Source organism: Balaenoptera borealis (genome assembly GCF_965194805.1).
Source record: "Balaenoptera borealis genome assembly, chromosome: 7".
NCBI lineage: Eukaryota > Metazoa > Chordata > Mammalia > Artiodactyla > Balaenopteridae > Balaenoptera > Balaenoptera borealis.
Genome location: NC_138864.1, coordinates 118,343,250 through 118,360,996, shown reverse-complemented (window position 1 = coordinate 118,360,996; position 17,747 = coordinate 118,343,250).

The window sequence follows — 17,747 nt, the reverse complement described above, 5'->3', positions numbered from 1 at the left end:
TGTTTTCAAAATGTTATGACAAAAGTTTGAGGATACTAAAAATAGAACTACCATACGACCCAGCAATCCCACTACTGGGCATATACCCTGAGAAAACCATAATTCTAAAAGAGTCATGTACCACAATGTTCATTGCAGCTCTATTTACAATAGCCAGGACCTGGAAGCAACCTAAGTGTCCATCAACAGATGAATGGATAAAGAAGATGTGGCACATATATACAATGGAATATTACTCAGCCATACAAAGAAATGAAATTGAGTCATTTGTAGTGAGGTGGATGGAGTTAGAGTCTGTCATACAGAGTGAAGTAAGTCAGAAAGAGCAAAACAAATACCAATGCTAACACACATATATGGAATCTAAAAAAAGAAAAGGTTCTGAAGAACCTAGTGGCAGGGCAGGAATAAAGATGCAGACATAGAGAATGGACTTGAGGACACGGAGAGGGGGAAGGGTAAGCTGGGACGAAGTGAGAGAGTGGCATGGACATATATACACTACCAAATGTAAAATAGATAGCTAGTGGGAAGCAGCCACATAGCACAGGGAGATCAGCTCGGTACTTTATGACCACCTAGAGGGGTGGAATAGGGAGGGTGGGAGGGAGACGCAAGAGGGAGGAGATATGGGGATATATGTATACGTATAGCTGATTCACTTTGTTATAAAGCAGAAACTAACACACCATTGTAAAGCAATTATACTCCAATAAAGATGTTAAAAAAAAAGTTTGAGGATAATGCCATCTTCTTCTCCATTTTATTGTTCAGAAAACCAAGCTAGCAGATGGCTCCTAAAGGGAAAAAATGAAACCAAAATTGTCATGTCTTTTAAGTAATGAACAAGTATAGTAGTTTAAGAAACCACATAGAGGCTGATAAAATCAGATTGTAAACCACTCAGGAGGCTCATAGTGAGAATGTGCTCAAGTGCAAGGGGAAGGGATTAAGGATTAGGGACAAGTTTGCCGCAGGCTAAATTTGCAAAGAGAAAGGTGTTCCTTTACCTGACAGTGCCGAAAGAAGGAAGAGGAAGTTAAGAGATGACCAATGAAAGAGGAAGAAAGAGGAAGTTAAGGGATGACCAAAAAAGGGAGTTATAGAAGCCAACAACGCATTCAGCAAGTACTGTGTGCATGACATTGTGCTAAGTATTTCACATACACTAGCTCACTTAATCTTCATAACAACCCCATAAAGTAGGTTTCCAGTTGTATCCCATTTTACAATTGGGGGTATGGAGGCACATAGCAGATAAATATATTGAGCCCAGGTCCCATAGCCAGTAACTGGTAGAGCCAACTTTGGATCCAGGTTTTGTGGAATCTGAAAGTTTTGTTTTATAGTATTGGGAACCTCTTTCAGAAGTAGAATACAAGCTTACAAATATGAAATACAGATACAGGACCTTGGAAGAGGCTGTAAGTGAGGGGCCCTGAGTCTTCACATCATTAACTTTATAGTGAATACATCTTTTGATGGAGCCAGAATTTGAACACAGGCCTTCTGGTTCTAGAACCTGAGCTTTTAGTGATTCCACTGCCTACTGGTAAGTACAGGGCCCCAGTGAGCCCTCCCAAATGGAGTGTCCCAGAGTGGGTAGATACAAGGCACACGTTTTCCCTTCGATGGCCAACCATTCTAGGGTGTTTCCCCATAAAGTTGATGTGAACAATCTCAGCATTTATCCTTTCTTCTGTCTATCCATCTCTCCACCCATCATCCTCCCAATCCCTTCAGATAATCCATTCTACAAATATTGGTTAAGTACTTATCATTACAGAGAGGCTTTAGGTGATGGGCATGCAGAGATGAATATGACAAAGTATAGTGGGGGAGAAGAGTCAAAATAACAAATTTAGTAGGTCATGATCAGCACTGTAATAATAGTTTCTGTTTATTGAGGACTACTAAGTCTTTTGCAGGGTTAACCTAAATGGAACTGGCAGCCTTGGAACCTGTTTCTCTATGTCCATATATTTTAAAAAGCATCCAAACAAACATACCTAAAAACAATAAAATACGAATGTGATTACAAGTTTGGAATAATATCATAGATTTGTATTCTTTTAGGGGAGATGGAGAAATTTTACACGTTATATTCCACAGACACCTCTCTTAAGGTCTTCCCTGATCCCAACACTTCTCTCTTAATGGTAGCTGCTGGACATTTCCCCTTGTCTCTCTCACCTATGTAGTGTGGCTACCGCCACGGTGCTTCCCCATTTTTATCACCTTTTTATACACTGAGTACTTTTGATGTATGACCCTCCCTCCTAGTGCGAAAGACCTCAGAAGTAGAGTTCAGTTCCTTTTGTCTCCTTTTCTCATGAGAATCACACACCCTGGAATTACCATGTATAGCGTCTACAAACACCAAAAATAACAGCAAGAACAAATACTTACAGAGCGCTTACTATACGTCAGACTCTATTCTAAGTGCTTAGCATATTAATTCACCTATTCCTTAAGCAATCGTGTAATTTAAGTATTATCCCATTTTATGGATGAGGAATTTGAGGCCTAGAGGGATAAAGTAACTGGCTCCAGTTGGCAAAATTAGTAACGGACAGAGTTGGGGTTCAAAACTAAGTTATCTGATACCAGATCCTAAGTCCTTAAGCACATTAACTGTGTCTTAATGTGACAACATTATAGCTGAGGAAAGGAAACTCAGCAGAGGTTCAATAACTTGTTCAAGTCATACAGCCAACAAATAAAAAAGATGATATTCACATATGATATCACTTTTATATGGAATCTAAAAAAATGATACAAATGAACTTATTTACAAAACAGAAATAGGCCCACTGACATAGAAAACAAACTTACGGTTACCAAAGGGGAAAGGAGTGGGGGAGGGATAAATTAGGAATTTGGGATTAAAAGATACACACTACTATGTATAAAATAGAACACCAACAAGGCCCCACTGTATAGCACAGGGAATTGTATTCAATATCTTCTAATAACCTATAGCGGAAAACAATCTGAAAAAGAATATACGTGTGTGTGTGTGTTTATATATATATATCTGAATCACTTTGCTATATACCTGAAACATTGTAAATAAACTCTACCTCAATAAAGAATAAAAATTAAAATAAAAAGGTGATATTCAGACCCAGATAGAAGCAAATCTAGAGTTGGTACTCATAATGACTATCTTAAATTGCCTCCTAATTAATAAAAGCATGAGTGCTATAAAAATTGCACAGAGGGCATTTAACTCATACTGAGGATGTAATGAATTTCCAGAGGAAGCTGCAACCAAGTTGAGTTTTGAAGTGTTGCAATGTGAGTCCTAACCAGCCTGATATAAGCATAAGTGTGTGCGTGTGTGTGTGTGTGTGCGCGCGTGTGTGTGTATCAGCAACTGTAATGCTTGCTGCCTTAAAACCTGTCAGAGGTGAGAGAGGGCAGGGGTGTGACTCTGTTATTAAACACTCTGTCATCTTTAATGTCATTTCTAAGGTCATCTTGGCATTAATATCTAGCTGGTAAAAGGTGAGAGAGAGAATTGAGGATCGAGGGTTATGGAGAATTATTTTTTATGGGCCAGATTTGGAAGTAGTTTACGTCATTCATCCTATATCCCCATGGTCACAGCTTAGTCATATGGCCACACCACACTGCAAGGGAGATGGGAAATGTAGACCACCTGTGTGCCTAGGAGGAAAAGGAAATGGTTTTGGTGAAACTGCTGTGTTACTATATACATATAGTGTGTGTATCTTCATTACTAGTAGATAATACCAAAATGTTTTCCAAAGTTGTACCAATGTGCACACCAGCAGGGTGTAAGAATTCCCGTCTCATTACAACCTCAGCGATATTTGATATTGTCAGTCCTTGGCTATTCTGGTGGGTGTAGTGGAGCTCATACAAATTTTACTTTAAGCTTTTGTAATTATCGTATGTTTCCTGGGTATTGTATATTCCATTTTTTAAGGTGCCTGTTCCAAGGTTCTTCTCCATTTTTCAGTTGGGTTGCTTGTCTTTCCTTATTGATTGCAGGATTTCTGTATATATTGCCTTTTGCTCTTTTAATAATGTCTTTTGATGAACAGACGTTCTTAATTTTAATGTGTACATGCATCAATCTTTTGCTTTATGGTTAATGTTTTCTCTACTCCAAGTTCATGAAAATACTCATTTTAATTATCTTCTAGAAGGTTATTGTTTTGTTTCTTTAGACATTTAGATCTACTATTCACTAGATGGCTTTTGTGTTTGATGTGAAAAGGGACCGAGATAAATATATTTCCATATATTCAATTATCTCTCTACTGTTGTTGAAAATTTTATTTTCTAATGGCTTTGCAATGCCAACCTCTTTGCATATCAGATGTCCATGTTTTATCATTGTTCTATTTGTTTTCTGTATACCAATTTTACTCTCTTAATGATTATAATGTTAAGACAAAAATTACTTATGTCACCTGCTCCAATAATTCTTTCAGATCAGCTCTTCAAGATTTTATCTTGTCCTTATTCTTGACCATTTGCATTTCATGCATATTTAAAAATCAGCTTGTATAATTCTGCAAATAAAAAGTTGGTATTTTGATTTGGAATACATTGATTCCATAGATCAGTGTTGGGGGATTAATATTTTCACAGTATTGAGTTTAGAGTCTATGAAGATAGTATATCTTTTAATTTATTTAGGCCTTCTTTAATTTCTCTCAGTAATATTTCCTGTGGAAAATCTTTTGTTAGATTTTTTTTCTTGGGTACTTGACGTTTTATGCCACTGTAAATGGTGTGGTTTATAAATGTTCATATTCCAATAGTTTGTTATTGGTATATAGAAATATACTTGTTTTTTAAATTGATCATGTGTCCAGAAATCTTGCAGTCACTTAGTAATTCTCATAATTTCTCATTAATTCTTTTGAATCTTCAAGATCCACAAATACCTCACTTACAGATATAACAAGTTTTTTATTCTTACCGTATACTTTTATATCTTTTCCTGACTTATTAAACCACTCAGAATTTCCAGTCCAGTGTTCCATAAGAGTAACTATAAAGGATGCCCAGTGGTGTTTCTGGTTGCAAAGTGAAAGCTGCTAATAGTTCAATGTGAAATTTAATACGTGGTGTGGATTTTTGTAGGTATTCTTTGTAAGATTAGAGAATTTCCCTTTCATACTAACTGTGGTAGGCAGAATAGTGCCTCCACTCCCCAAAGATGTCCAAGTTCCCCCCGCCGCAGAACCTGGGAATGTGTTATACGGCAAAGGGACTTGGCAGATGTGATTAATGTTAAAGATCTTGAGATGGGGAGATTAGCCTGGATCTTGCAGGTGGGCCGAATATAATCTTGTGAATTGTTCAAATCAGAGAATATTTCTTAGCTTGGGTCAGTTAGAAAGATGTGAAGATGGAAGAAAAGTCAGGGTGACGTAACATGGCTGGCTTTGAAAATGGAGAAAGGGAACCGTGAGCCAAGGCATCAGGACAGCCTCAGCTGGAAAAGGGAAAGAAATGGATTCTCCCTTCATGCCTCCAGGAAATAATGCAGGCTTTGGATACCTTGATTTTAACCCAGTGAGACCTGTTTGGGACTTCTAACCTACAACAGTCAAAGGTAATACATTTGATTGTTTAAACCACTAACGTTGTGGCAGTTTTTCTGTGGTAGCAATAGAAAACTAATTCACTAGTGTAATAAGAGTTTTAAAAAATCAGAGAGAATACATTTTATCAAATTTTTTTGTTTCAGTTGAGATGACTGTATGATTTGCACCTTTATTTTAATATGGAGCATTACATTGCTTTTTGAATGTTAAAACAACCTTTCACTGAAGACACAAACTCAGACACAGTATGTTATATATAATATATATGCACATATATAGATATGTAAACATATATAGATACATGTAGGTGGATATAGATATATAGATAGGTAGATAAATAGATGGATTTAGTTTGATCGAATTTTCTTGGTATCTTTGCTTATCTGTCCATGAGTGATATCGACCTGTAATTTTACTTTCTCATAATGTATTTGTCAGAATTTATCTGGGTTAGGCTGGTCTCAAATTGAGTTGGGAAGTATGGTTCTTCTATTCTCTGAAATAATTGTGTGTAATTGTTATTTGTTCCTAAAATACTTGGTAGAAGTGGTTGGTGAAGATAACAGGGCTTGGTGTTCTCTTTCTGGAAAGATTTTAAAGTATAGTTTCAGTGCTTTTATAATTAATTATTGGATTATTCAGACTATTCTTCACTTTTTAAAGCCGTGTTTTATTAAGCTGTGTTGACAAAAAGAAATTTGTCTATGTCATATTATTTTTAAGATTTATTGGCATAAAGTTGTACATATATTCTGATTATATTGTTAATGTCAGCAGGATCTGTAATTATATCCCTCACATGTGTATTTTTTGTCCTTTTAAAAATTAGTCTCACCAGGTATTTATTTATTTTATTAGCCTTAAAGAAACTCTTGACATTGTAAATTTTTTTTAGTTTATGCTTTTATTTCTCTCATTTATTTATTACCACTTTATGTTTAATTTGCTTTCCCCCCTCCCAATTTCTTGGGATGCATGCTTGATTGATTTTCGTCTTCATCTTTTGTTATATATATAACAACAACAACAACAACAACAAAAAATATATATATATATATATATTTTTAAAGCTATAAATTTGTTTCAAAGCATAGCTTTAGCTGCATCCTGTAAGTTTATATGTTGAATTTTAATCATCACTTAGTTTAAAATATTTTCTAATTTTCATTGTGATTTCTTCTTTGATATATGTCTTATTTAGGAGTATGCCTTTCTTACTTTCCAAATATAGGATTTTTCTTAAGGTTTTACAGAGGTAATAGTTGATATACAAAAAATACTGCACATATTTAATTATACAGTTTTATGAGTTTGGACATATGCATATACCTGTGAAACTATCACCACAATCAAGGTACTGGATATAGAATTTTTTATTTTTGACTTTAGCTTATTTATATTGAATTTGAAGGGTATACAGTAAGTGGTAGAAAGAATAATGGCACCCCCAATTTTCCATGTCCTAATCTCTGGAACCTGTATGTTACCTTGTATGGCAAAAAGGACTTTCTAGATATCATTAAATTAAGGGCCTTGAGATGGGGAGATTATCCTAGGTTACCTTGCTGGGCTCATTGTGATCACAAAAGTACTTATAAGGGAAAGAATGAGGCAGGAGTGTTAGAGTGAGAGGAGATAGGATGACAGAAGCAGAGGTCAGAGAGATACAAGGAAGGGGCCACAAGCCAAGGGATGTAGGTGGCTTCTATTGACAGAATCTGGAAAAGGAAATATTACATTCTCCACTAGAGTCTCCAGAAGGAACACAGGCCTGCTGACACCTTAATTTAGGACTTATAAGCTCCAGACCTATAAGATAATAAATTTGTATTGTTTTAATCCACTAAATTTATGGTAGCTTGTTACAGCAACATTGGGAAACTAATATATGCTGCATAATTTCCATCATTTTATCCATATTGAAATGTGTTTTTTTAGTTTCTATGATGTTATTTGTGTGCTTGAAAAGGATGTGTATTTTTGAGTATCATGTTTTTTCTGTATCTAATAGGCCAAGTTTTAGAAAATTGTCATCAAATAGTCTACTTGCTTACTAAATTTATATTAATTTTTTCTATAAATTACTAATAGTAGTGTGCTGGAATCTTTTTACAGTCAAAGATTTTAATTTCTCATTTCTTTTTATTCTGTAAAAGTTTGCTTTATGCATTTTGAGCCTGTGTTATTAGGTATATATACATTCAAGATAGTTATATTTTCCTGTTGAACTAAACTTTTGTCAATAAAATTTTATTTTTTTACTTTAGTAATTTTTTGGCTGTAAGTTCTATTCTATCTCATATTAACATAGTGATATGAGCTATATTTGGTTAGTTATTGTCTGTTAAGTCCTCTTATATGCTTTCATTTTCAGTATTTTCATGCTCATATTTGACATGTATCTTTAATAAGAAGTATGTCATTGAGTTTTGGAATGCTTATACAGTCTGAAAATATTAGTGTTCTAATTTAGGTATTTAATTAATTTACACCTGGCATAATAATTGATATATTTGGGTTTCAACTAGTATCAAACTATATAATTTATATTTTTCTATCTCCTCTATGTTCCATTTTCCATTCTTTTTTGTTTTCTTTAGAATTGATAACACTTCTTATTATTCAGTATCTCTTCTGTATTAGCTTTCATGTTATATAGGCTATTACTGTTTTTGTGGTTATGCTAGAAATTTTAACATGCATATGTAACAAGACAGAGTCTAATATTAATTATGTCAACTTTCTCTGAACAGTACAAAGCCTTAGATAATTTTAATTCCTTTACCTGTACCCACAACTTTGTATGCCATTGTTGTGGCGTACTTTAATTCTCTTTATACATTTTTGAATACAGTTTTCCTGTAAACATTTTTATTGAGGTATAACATACATAAAATGCCCAGATTTCAAGTAGAGCTTGATGAATTTTTTTACAAAGGAATACCCCTCTGAAACCACCATCCAAATTAAGATATAGATTATTCCTTGTACACTAGAAACCTCATTTGTGCCCCCTTCAAGTCAATAGCCCCAGCGTTAAACCAAAATTCCTATTTCTATCATCTAAGACTGTTTTTTTCTTTTCCTGAACTTCATATAAATAGAATCTATCAATCTATCTATCTACCTATCTATCTATCTATCTATCTATCTATCTATCTATCTATCTATCTATCTATCTATATCAATCTCCACTTGTTGGCTTCTGGGCTTCTTTCTGTCAACATAATTTCTGTAAATTATTGCACTTAGCAGTAATTAAATCTTTTCCATTGTCGTTTAATATTACATTATATAAACGTACCATTATCTTTCATTCTACTCTTGATGCGCAATTGAGATTTTTTTCCCCCATTTTTGCTATTTTGAAGAAAACTGTTATTTTTTTTCATACATACTTTTAGTATAGACCAGAACCTAGCTGCAACACTTACAGATCCCTGTGGCCCTGCCCAGGTCCAGCTCAGAGCTCTGCCCCAGACACAACTTGCTACCACAGATCCACTCATTTATCTTGACTATATACAGTCAGAGCTACTATACTGTGACATATGTATTCCTAAAAATTACTACGCTATGCAAAATGTCACAACAAAACCCATAAGACTTATGACAAAAATGGGAGTAAGGGCATAACACTCAAAAACATTGTCAGTAATACATAAAGGGAGGAACCTAATAAAAGAATGGTATAATATTACATATGTCAGATGGTTAAGAAATATAAATATAAACACTACAATAAATATGACACAACCTTAAAAGAATACATGATGTTTGCTTGTGGAAGTAGATATCAGAGGGTGGCAGCTTGTGAGTTATTTTGAAATGGTGGGAGGAGGATTATCTGAAATCAGACAGAAAGTTGTAACACTGGATGTGGGTGGGTAGGTGTGATTCATTTTCCTTGCTTTGGTATTGGCTCCTGATCTTTTACAACCCTTAAATCCTTGAGCATGTTTTTTTTTGCCTTTGGATTATAGGTCTTTTAAGGTTTATAATGGATGCCTGTTTCATCAGAATTGCAATTTTTGATCCAATATGTAGCCTCCTTCTTCAATTAACTTTAGTGTCACTGCTGGAAAGTGACACTTTCTTTTTGTGGCTTTTTTATCTGCATTCATGGTTTACCTGAGAGCTGAAGGCTTTGAAAATTGTAGTGATATTTGAAGTCATCAAACTAGCAACTAATAGCACTAAAAGGAGCCACTTCTGCAGAATTTGGTAATTTCTATTTAAAGTTCTCAGATATAAATAGTATTGTCTTTTTTTAGTTTGCATTGCTTGGCATTTTGAGCCAGGTCACTTAGATATGTTTGGAATGTTGAGTGTGTATTTATTTATATAGAAAAGTTTGTGACTACAAAGGCATAATAGAATACAACCTTGTAGGATAACACACCCAGTGAACTGGGGTAGCTGGTAGACCTTTGAGGTATGTGAGTGTGTTTTGTGTATTCCTGTGTGGATTGGTTCAGCTGGGTGCAGTTTCTACTTCATCTTGTGGTTCTTGCTGGTGAAACTGTCTGCAAGGAAATGTGAAATTCTCATTATGCTCAAATTGTTTTCCAATAAATCAATCAAACTGAAAAAATTCAAGTTTTCGAAACAAGTGTTACAGCACAATTGACTGTATTTGAGAATGGAATAGACCAGTCATGAAGCATCCATATTCAAAGGGTATCCAGTTGTTCAGCTTTAGCTATTGCCAAGAAAGTTCTAGTATTCATCCCAACAGCAATGTGTTCTGTGGCTCTACATCCTCACCAGCAATATTTTGTCACTTTTTTTTTTTTCCCCTTAGCTATTCTGTAATGTGTGCAATGAAATCTGATGGTAGTTTTTATTTGTATTTACCCAGGGACAAATAGTAATGAGGCCATTATCATAAGATTATTGCCCATTTGTACACACTCAATAGTGGAATACCTATATAAGTCTTTCCCATGCTATTATATATTCTTATTCATTTTGGATCAGGCAAAGTAGCAGAGTAGTTAAGAACACAGGTCTTGAAATCAGACAGACTTGAGTTTAAAGCCTTGTTCTGCCTCTAACTGGTAGTGTGATTCTGTACTAATTTCTTTACCTTTCCTATTAAGTACTCAAAAATGTTACTTATCCCTAATTTTTTTTTTTTGCGGTCTTTTTTCTTTAATTAAAAAAAGCTACCTTTAATATATATTGATTTCCCACATTTATAAACTATTTCTTATCCTAAATTCTTCAGTGAACACTGAGATGACAACATAGGAACTTCTTTTTCTTTATTTTTTTTTAAAACATCTTTATTGAAGTATAATTGCCTTACAATGGTGTGTTAGCTTCTGCTTTACAACAAAGTGAATCAGTTATACATATACAATATGTTCCCATTTCTCTTCCCTCTTGCATCTCCCTCCCTCCCACCCTCCCCATCCCACCCCTCTAGGTGGTCACAATGCACCGAGCTGATCTCCCTGTGCTATGCGGCTGCTTCCCACTAGCTATCTATTTTACATTTGGTAGTGTATATATGTCCATGACACTCTCTTACCCTGTCACATCTCACCCCACCCCCTCCCCATATCCTCAAGTCCATTCTCTAGTAGGTCTGTGTCTTTATTCCCGTCTTGCCACTAGGTTCTTCATGGCCTTTTTTTTTTCCCCCTTAGATTCCGTATATATGTGTTAGCATACTGTATTTGTTTTTCTCTTTCTGACTTACTTCACTCTGTATGACAGACTCTAACTCCATCCACCTCATTACAAATACCTCCATTTCATTTCTTTTTATGGCTGAGTAATATTCCATTGTATATATGTGCCACATCTTCTTTATCCATTCATCTGTCAATGGACACTTAGGTTGCTTCCATGTCCTGGCTATTGTAAATAGAGCTGCAATGAACATTGTGGTACATGACTCTTTTTGACCTATGGTTTTCTCAGGGTATATGCCCAGTAGTGGGATTGCTGGGTCGTATGGTAGTTCTATTTGTAGTTTTTTAAGGAACCTCCATACTGTTCTCCATAGTGGCTGTATCAATTTACATTCCCACCAACAGTGCAAGAGTGTTCCCTTTCCTCCACACCCTCTCCAGCATTTATTGTTTCTAGATTTTTTGATGATGGCCATTCTGACCAGTGTGAGATGATATCTCACTGTAGTTTTGATTTGCATTTCTCTAATGATTAATGATGTTGAGCATTCTTTCATGTGTCTGTAGGCCATCTGTATATCTTCTTTGGAGAAATGTCTATTTAGGTCTTCTGCCCATTTTTGGATTGGGTTGTTCGTTTTTTTGTTATTGAGCTGCATGAGCTGCTTGTAAATCTTGGAGATTAATCCTTTGTCAGTTGCTTCATTTGCAAATATTTTCTCCCATTCTGATGGTTGTCTTTTGGTCTTGTTCATGGTTTCCTTTGCTGTGCAAAAGCTTTTAAGTTTCATTAGGTCCAATTTTTTTAATTTGTGTTCTTATTTCCATTTCTCTGGGAGCTGGGTCAAAAAGAATCTTGCTGTGATGTATGTCATAGAGTGTTCTGCCTATGTTTTCCTCTAAGAGTTTGATAGTGTCTGCCCTTACACTTAGGTCTTTAATCCATTTGGAGTTTATTTTTGTTCATGGTGTCAGGGAGTGTTCTAATTTCATACTTTTACATGTACCTGTCCAATTTTCCCAGCACCACTTATTGAAGAGGCGGTCTTTTCTCCACTGTATATGCTTGCCTCCTTTATCAAAGATAAGGTGACCATACGTATGTGGGTTTATCTCTGGGCTTTCTATCCTGTTCCATTGATCTCTATTTCTGTTTTTGTGCCAGTACCAAACTGTCTTGATTACTGAAGCTTTGTAATATAGTCTGAAGTCAGGGAGCCTGATTCCCCCAGCTCCATTTTTTGTTCTCAAGATTGCTTTGGCTATTCGGGGTCTTTTGTGTTTCCATACAAATTGTGAAATTTTTTGTTCTAGTTCTGTGAAAAATGCCAGTGGTAGTTTGATAGGGATTGCATTGAATCTGTAGATTGCTTTGGGTAGTAGAGTCATTTTCACAATGTTGATTCTTCCAATCCAGGAATATGGTATATCTCTCCATCTATTTGTATCATCTTTAATTTCTTTCATCAGTGTCTTATAATTTTCTGCATACAGGTCTTTTGTCTCCTTAGGTAGGTTTATTCCTAGATATTTTATTCTTTTTGTTGCAATGGTAAACGGGAGTGTTTTCTTAATTTCACTTTCAGATTTTTCGTCATTAGTGTATAGAAATGCAAGAGATTTCTGCTACTTTACCAAATTCATTGATTAGCTCTAGGAGTTTTCTGGTAGCATCTTTAGGATTCTCTATGTATAGTATCATGTCATCTGCAAATAGTGACAGCTTTACTTCTTCTTTTGCGATTTGGATTCCTTTTATTTCTTTGTCTTCTCTGATTGCTGTGGCTAACACTTCCAAAACTGTGTTGAATAATAGTGGTGAGAGTGGGCAACCTTGTCTTGTTCCTGATCTTAGTGGAAATGGTTTCAGTTTTTCACCATTGAGGACAATGTTGGCTGTGGGTTTGTCATATATGGCCTTTATTATGTTGAGGAAAGTTCCCTCTATGCCTACTTTCTGCAGGGCTTTTATCATAAATGGGTGTTGAATTTTCTCGAAAGCTTTCTCTGCATCTATTGAGATGATCATATGGTTTTTCTCTTTCAATTTGTTAATATGGTGTATCGCATTGATTGATTTGCGTATATTGAAGAATCCTTGCATTCCTGGGATAAACCCCACTTGATCATGATGTATGATCCTTTTAATGTGTTGTTGGATTCTGTTTGCTAGTATTTTGTTGAGGATTTTTGCATCTCTGTTCATCAATGATATTGGCCTGTAGTTTTCTTTCTTTGTGACATCTTTGTCTGGTTTTGGTATCAGGGTGATGGTGGCCTCATAGAATGAGTTTGGGAGTGTTCCTCCCTCTGCAATATTTTGGAAGAGTTTGAGAAGGATAGGTGTTAGCTCTTCTCTAAATGTTTGATAGAATTCGCCTGTGAAGCCATCTGGTCCTGGGCTTTTGTTTGTTGGAAGGTTTTTAATCACAGTTTCAATTTCAGTGCTTGTGATTGGTCTGTTCATATTTTCTATTTCTTCCTGGTTCAGTCTTGGCAGTTTGTGCATTTCTAAGAATGTGTCTGTTTCTTCCAGGTTGTCCATTTTATTGGCATAGAGTTGCTTGTAGTAATCTCTCATGATCTTTTGTATTTCTGCAGTGTCAGTGGTTACATCTCCTTTTTCATTTCTAATTCTATTGATTTGAGTCTTCTCCCTTTTTCTCTTGATGAGTCTGGCTAATGGTTTATCAATTTTGTTTATCTTCTCAAAGAACCAGCTTTTAGTTTCATTGATTTTTGCTATTGTTTCCTTCATTTCTTTTTCATTTATTTCTGACCTAATCTTTATGATTTCTTTCCTTCTGCTGGCTTTGGGGTTTTTTTGTTCTTCTTTCTCTAATTGCTTTAGGTGCAAGTTTAGGTTGTTTATTCGAGATGTTTCCTGTTTCTTGAGGTAGGCTTGTATTGCTATAAACTTCCCTCTTAGCACTGCTTTTGCTGCGTCCCATAGGTTTTGGGTCGTCGTATCTCCATTGTCATTTGTTTCTAGGTATTTTTTGATTTCCCCTTTGATTTCTTCAGTGATCACTTCGTTATTAAGTAGTGTATTGTGTAGCCTCCATGTGTTTGTATTTTTTACAGATCTTTTCCTGTAATTGATATCTAGTCTCATAGCGTTGTGGTCGGAAAAGATACTTGATATGATTTCAATTTTCTTAAATTTACCAAGGCTTGATTTGTGACCCAAGATACGATCTATCCTGGAGAATGTTCCATGAGCACTTGAGAAGAATGTGTATTCTGTTGTTTTTGGGTGGAATGTCCTATAAATATCAATTAAGTCCATCTTGTTTAATGTATCATTTAAAGCTTGTGTTTCCTTATTTATTTTCATTTTGGATGATCTGTCCATTGGTGAAAGTGGGGTGTTAAAGTCCCCTACTATGATTGTGTTGCTGTCGATTTCCCCTTTTATGGCTGTTAGTATTTGCCTTATGTATTGAGGTGCTCCTATGTTGGGTGCATAAATATTTACAATTGTTATACCTTCCTCTTGGATCGATCCCTTGATCATTATATAGTGTCCTTCTTTGTCTCTTGTAATAGTCTTTATTTTAAAGTCTATTTTGTCTGATATGAGAATTGCTACTCCAGCTTTCTTTTGATTTCCATTTGCATGGAATATCTTTTTCCATCCCCTCACTTTCAGTCTGTATGTGTCTCTAGGTCTGAAGTGGGTCTCTTGTAGACAGCATATATATGGGTCTTGTTTTTGTATCCATTCAGCCAGCCTGTGTCTTTTGGTGGGAGCATTTAATCCATTTACATTCAAGGTAATTATCGATATGTATGTTCCTATTCCCATTTTCTTAAATGTTTTGGGTTTGTTATTGTAGGTGTTTTCCTTCTCTTGTGTTTCTTGCCTAGAGAAGTTCCTTTAGCATTTGTTGTAAAGCTGGTTTGGTGGTGCTGAACTCTCTCAGCTTTTGCTTGTCTGTAAAGGTTTTAATTTCTCCATCACATCTGAATGAGATCCTTGCTGGGTAGAGTAATCTTGGTTGTAGGTTTTTCTCCTTCATCACTTTAAGTATATCCTGCCACTCCCTTCTGGCTTGCAGAGTTTCTGCTGAAAGATCAGATGTTAACCTTATGGGGATTCCCTTGTGTGTTATTTGTTGTTTTTCCCTTGCTGCCTTTAATATGTTTTCCTTATATTTAATTTTTGACAGTTTGATTAATATGTGTCTTGGCGTGTTTCTCCTTGGGTTTGTCCTGTATGGGACTCTCTGTGCTTCCAGGACTTGATTAACTATTTCCTTTCCCATATTAGGGAAGTTTTCAACTATAATCTCTTCAAATATTTTCTCAGTCCCTTTCTTTTTCTCTTCTTCTTCTGGGACCCCTATAATTCGAATGTTGGTGCGTTTAATGTTGTCCCAGAGGTCTCTGAGACTGTCCTCAGTTCTTTTCATTCTTTTTTCTTTATCCTGCTCTGCAGTCGTTATTTCCACCATTTTATCTTCCAGGTCACTTATCCTTTCTTCTGCCTCAGTTATTCTGCTATTGATCCCATCTAGAGTATTTTTAATTTCATTTATTGTGTTTTTCATCGTTGCTTGGTTCCTCTTTAGTTCTTCTACGTCCTTGTTAAATGTTTCTTGCATTTTGTCTATTCTATTTCCCAGATTTTGGATCATCCTTACTATCATTATTCTGAATTCTTTTTCAGGTAGACTACCTATTTCCTCTTCATTTGTTAAGTCTGGTGTGTTTTGACCCTGCTCCTTCATCTGCTGTGTGTTTTTCTGTCGTCTCATTTTGCTTATCTTACTGTGTTTGGGGTCTCCTTTTCACAGGCTGCAGGTTCGTAGTTCCCGTTGTTTTTGGTATCTGTCTCCAGTGGCTAAGGTTGGTTCAGTGGGTTGCGTAGGCTTCCTGGTGGAGGGGACTAGTGCCTGTGTTCTGGTGGATGAGGCTGGATCTTGTCTTTCTGGTGGGCACATCCACGTCTGGTGGTGTATTTTGGGGTGTCTGTGGCCTTATTATGATTTTAGGCAGCCTCTCTGCTAATGGATGGGGCTGTGTTCCTGTTTTGCTAGTTGTTTGGCATAGGGTGTTCAGCACTGTAGCTTGCTGGTCACTGAGTGATGCTGGGTCTTGATGTTGGGATGGAGATCTCTGAGAGATTTTTGCCGTTTGGTATTATGTGGAGCTGGGAGGTCTCTTGTGGACCAGTGTCCTGAAGTTGGCTCTCCCACCTCAGAGGTACGGCCCTGTTGCCTGGCTGGAGCACCAAGAGCCTTTCGTCCACACAGCTCAGAGTAAAAGGGAGAAAAAATAGAAAGAAAGAAAGAAAGAAAGAGACTATAATATAGTGAAGTAAAATAAAGCTATTATAAAGCAAAGCTATACAGACAAAATCTCACCCAGAAGCATATACATATACACTCACAAAAAAAGGAAAAGGGGAAAAATTAATATATCCTGCTCCCAAAGTCCACCTCCTGAATTTGGGATGATTTGTTGTCTATTCAGGTATTCAGCAGATGCATCACATCAAGTTGTTTGTGGAGTTTTAATCTGCTGCTTCTGAGGCTGCTGGGGGAGATTTCCCCTTCTCTTCTCTGTTCGCACAGCTCCCGGGGTTCAGCTTTGGATTTGGCCCCGCCTCTGCGTGTAGGTCGCCTGAGGGCGTCTGTTCTTCGCTCAGACAGGACAGGGTTAAAGGAGCAGCTGCTTTGGGGGCTCTGGCTCACCCAGGCCGCGGGGAGGGAGGGGTACAGAGGAGGCGGGGCGAGCCTGCGGCGGCAGAGGCCGGCGTGACGTTGCACCAGCCTGAGGTGCGCAGTGCGTTCTCCCGGGGAAGTTGTCCCTGGATCACGGGACCCTGGCAGTGGCGGGCTGCAAAGGCTCCCGGGAGGGGTGGTGTGGAGAGTGACCTGTGCTCGCACACAGGCTTCTTGGTGGCGGCAGCAGCAGCCTTAGCGTCTCATGCCCGTCTCTGGTGTCCGCGCTGATCGCCGCGGCTCGCGCCCGTCTCTGGAGCTCGTTTAGGCGGCGCTCTGAATCCCCTCTCCTTGCGTGCCGTGAAACAAAGAGGCAAGAAAAAGTCTCTTGCCTTTTCGGCAGCTGCAGACTTTTTCCCAGACCCCCCTCCGGCCAGCTGTGGTGCGCTAACCGCTTCAGGCTGTATTCACGCCACCAACCCCAGTCCTCTCCCTGCGATCCAACTGAAGCCGAGCCTCAGCTCCCAGCCCCGCCCACCCCGACGGGGGAGCAGACAAGCCTCTCGGGCTGGTGAGTGCTACTCGGCACTGATCCTCCGTGCGGGAATCTCTCCGCTTTGCCCTCCGCACCCCTGTGGCTGCGCTCTCCTCCGTGGCTCCGAAGCTTCCCCCCTCTGCCACCCGCAGTCTCCACCCGTGAAGGGGCTTCCTAGTGCGTGGAAATCTTTCCTCCCTCACAGCTCCCTCCCACTGGTGCAGGTGCCGTCCCTATTCTTTTGTCTCTGTTATTTCTTTTTTCTTTTGCCCTACCCAAGTACGGGGGGAGTTTCTTGCCTTTTGGGAGG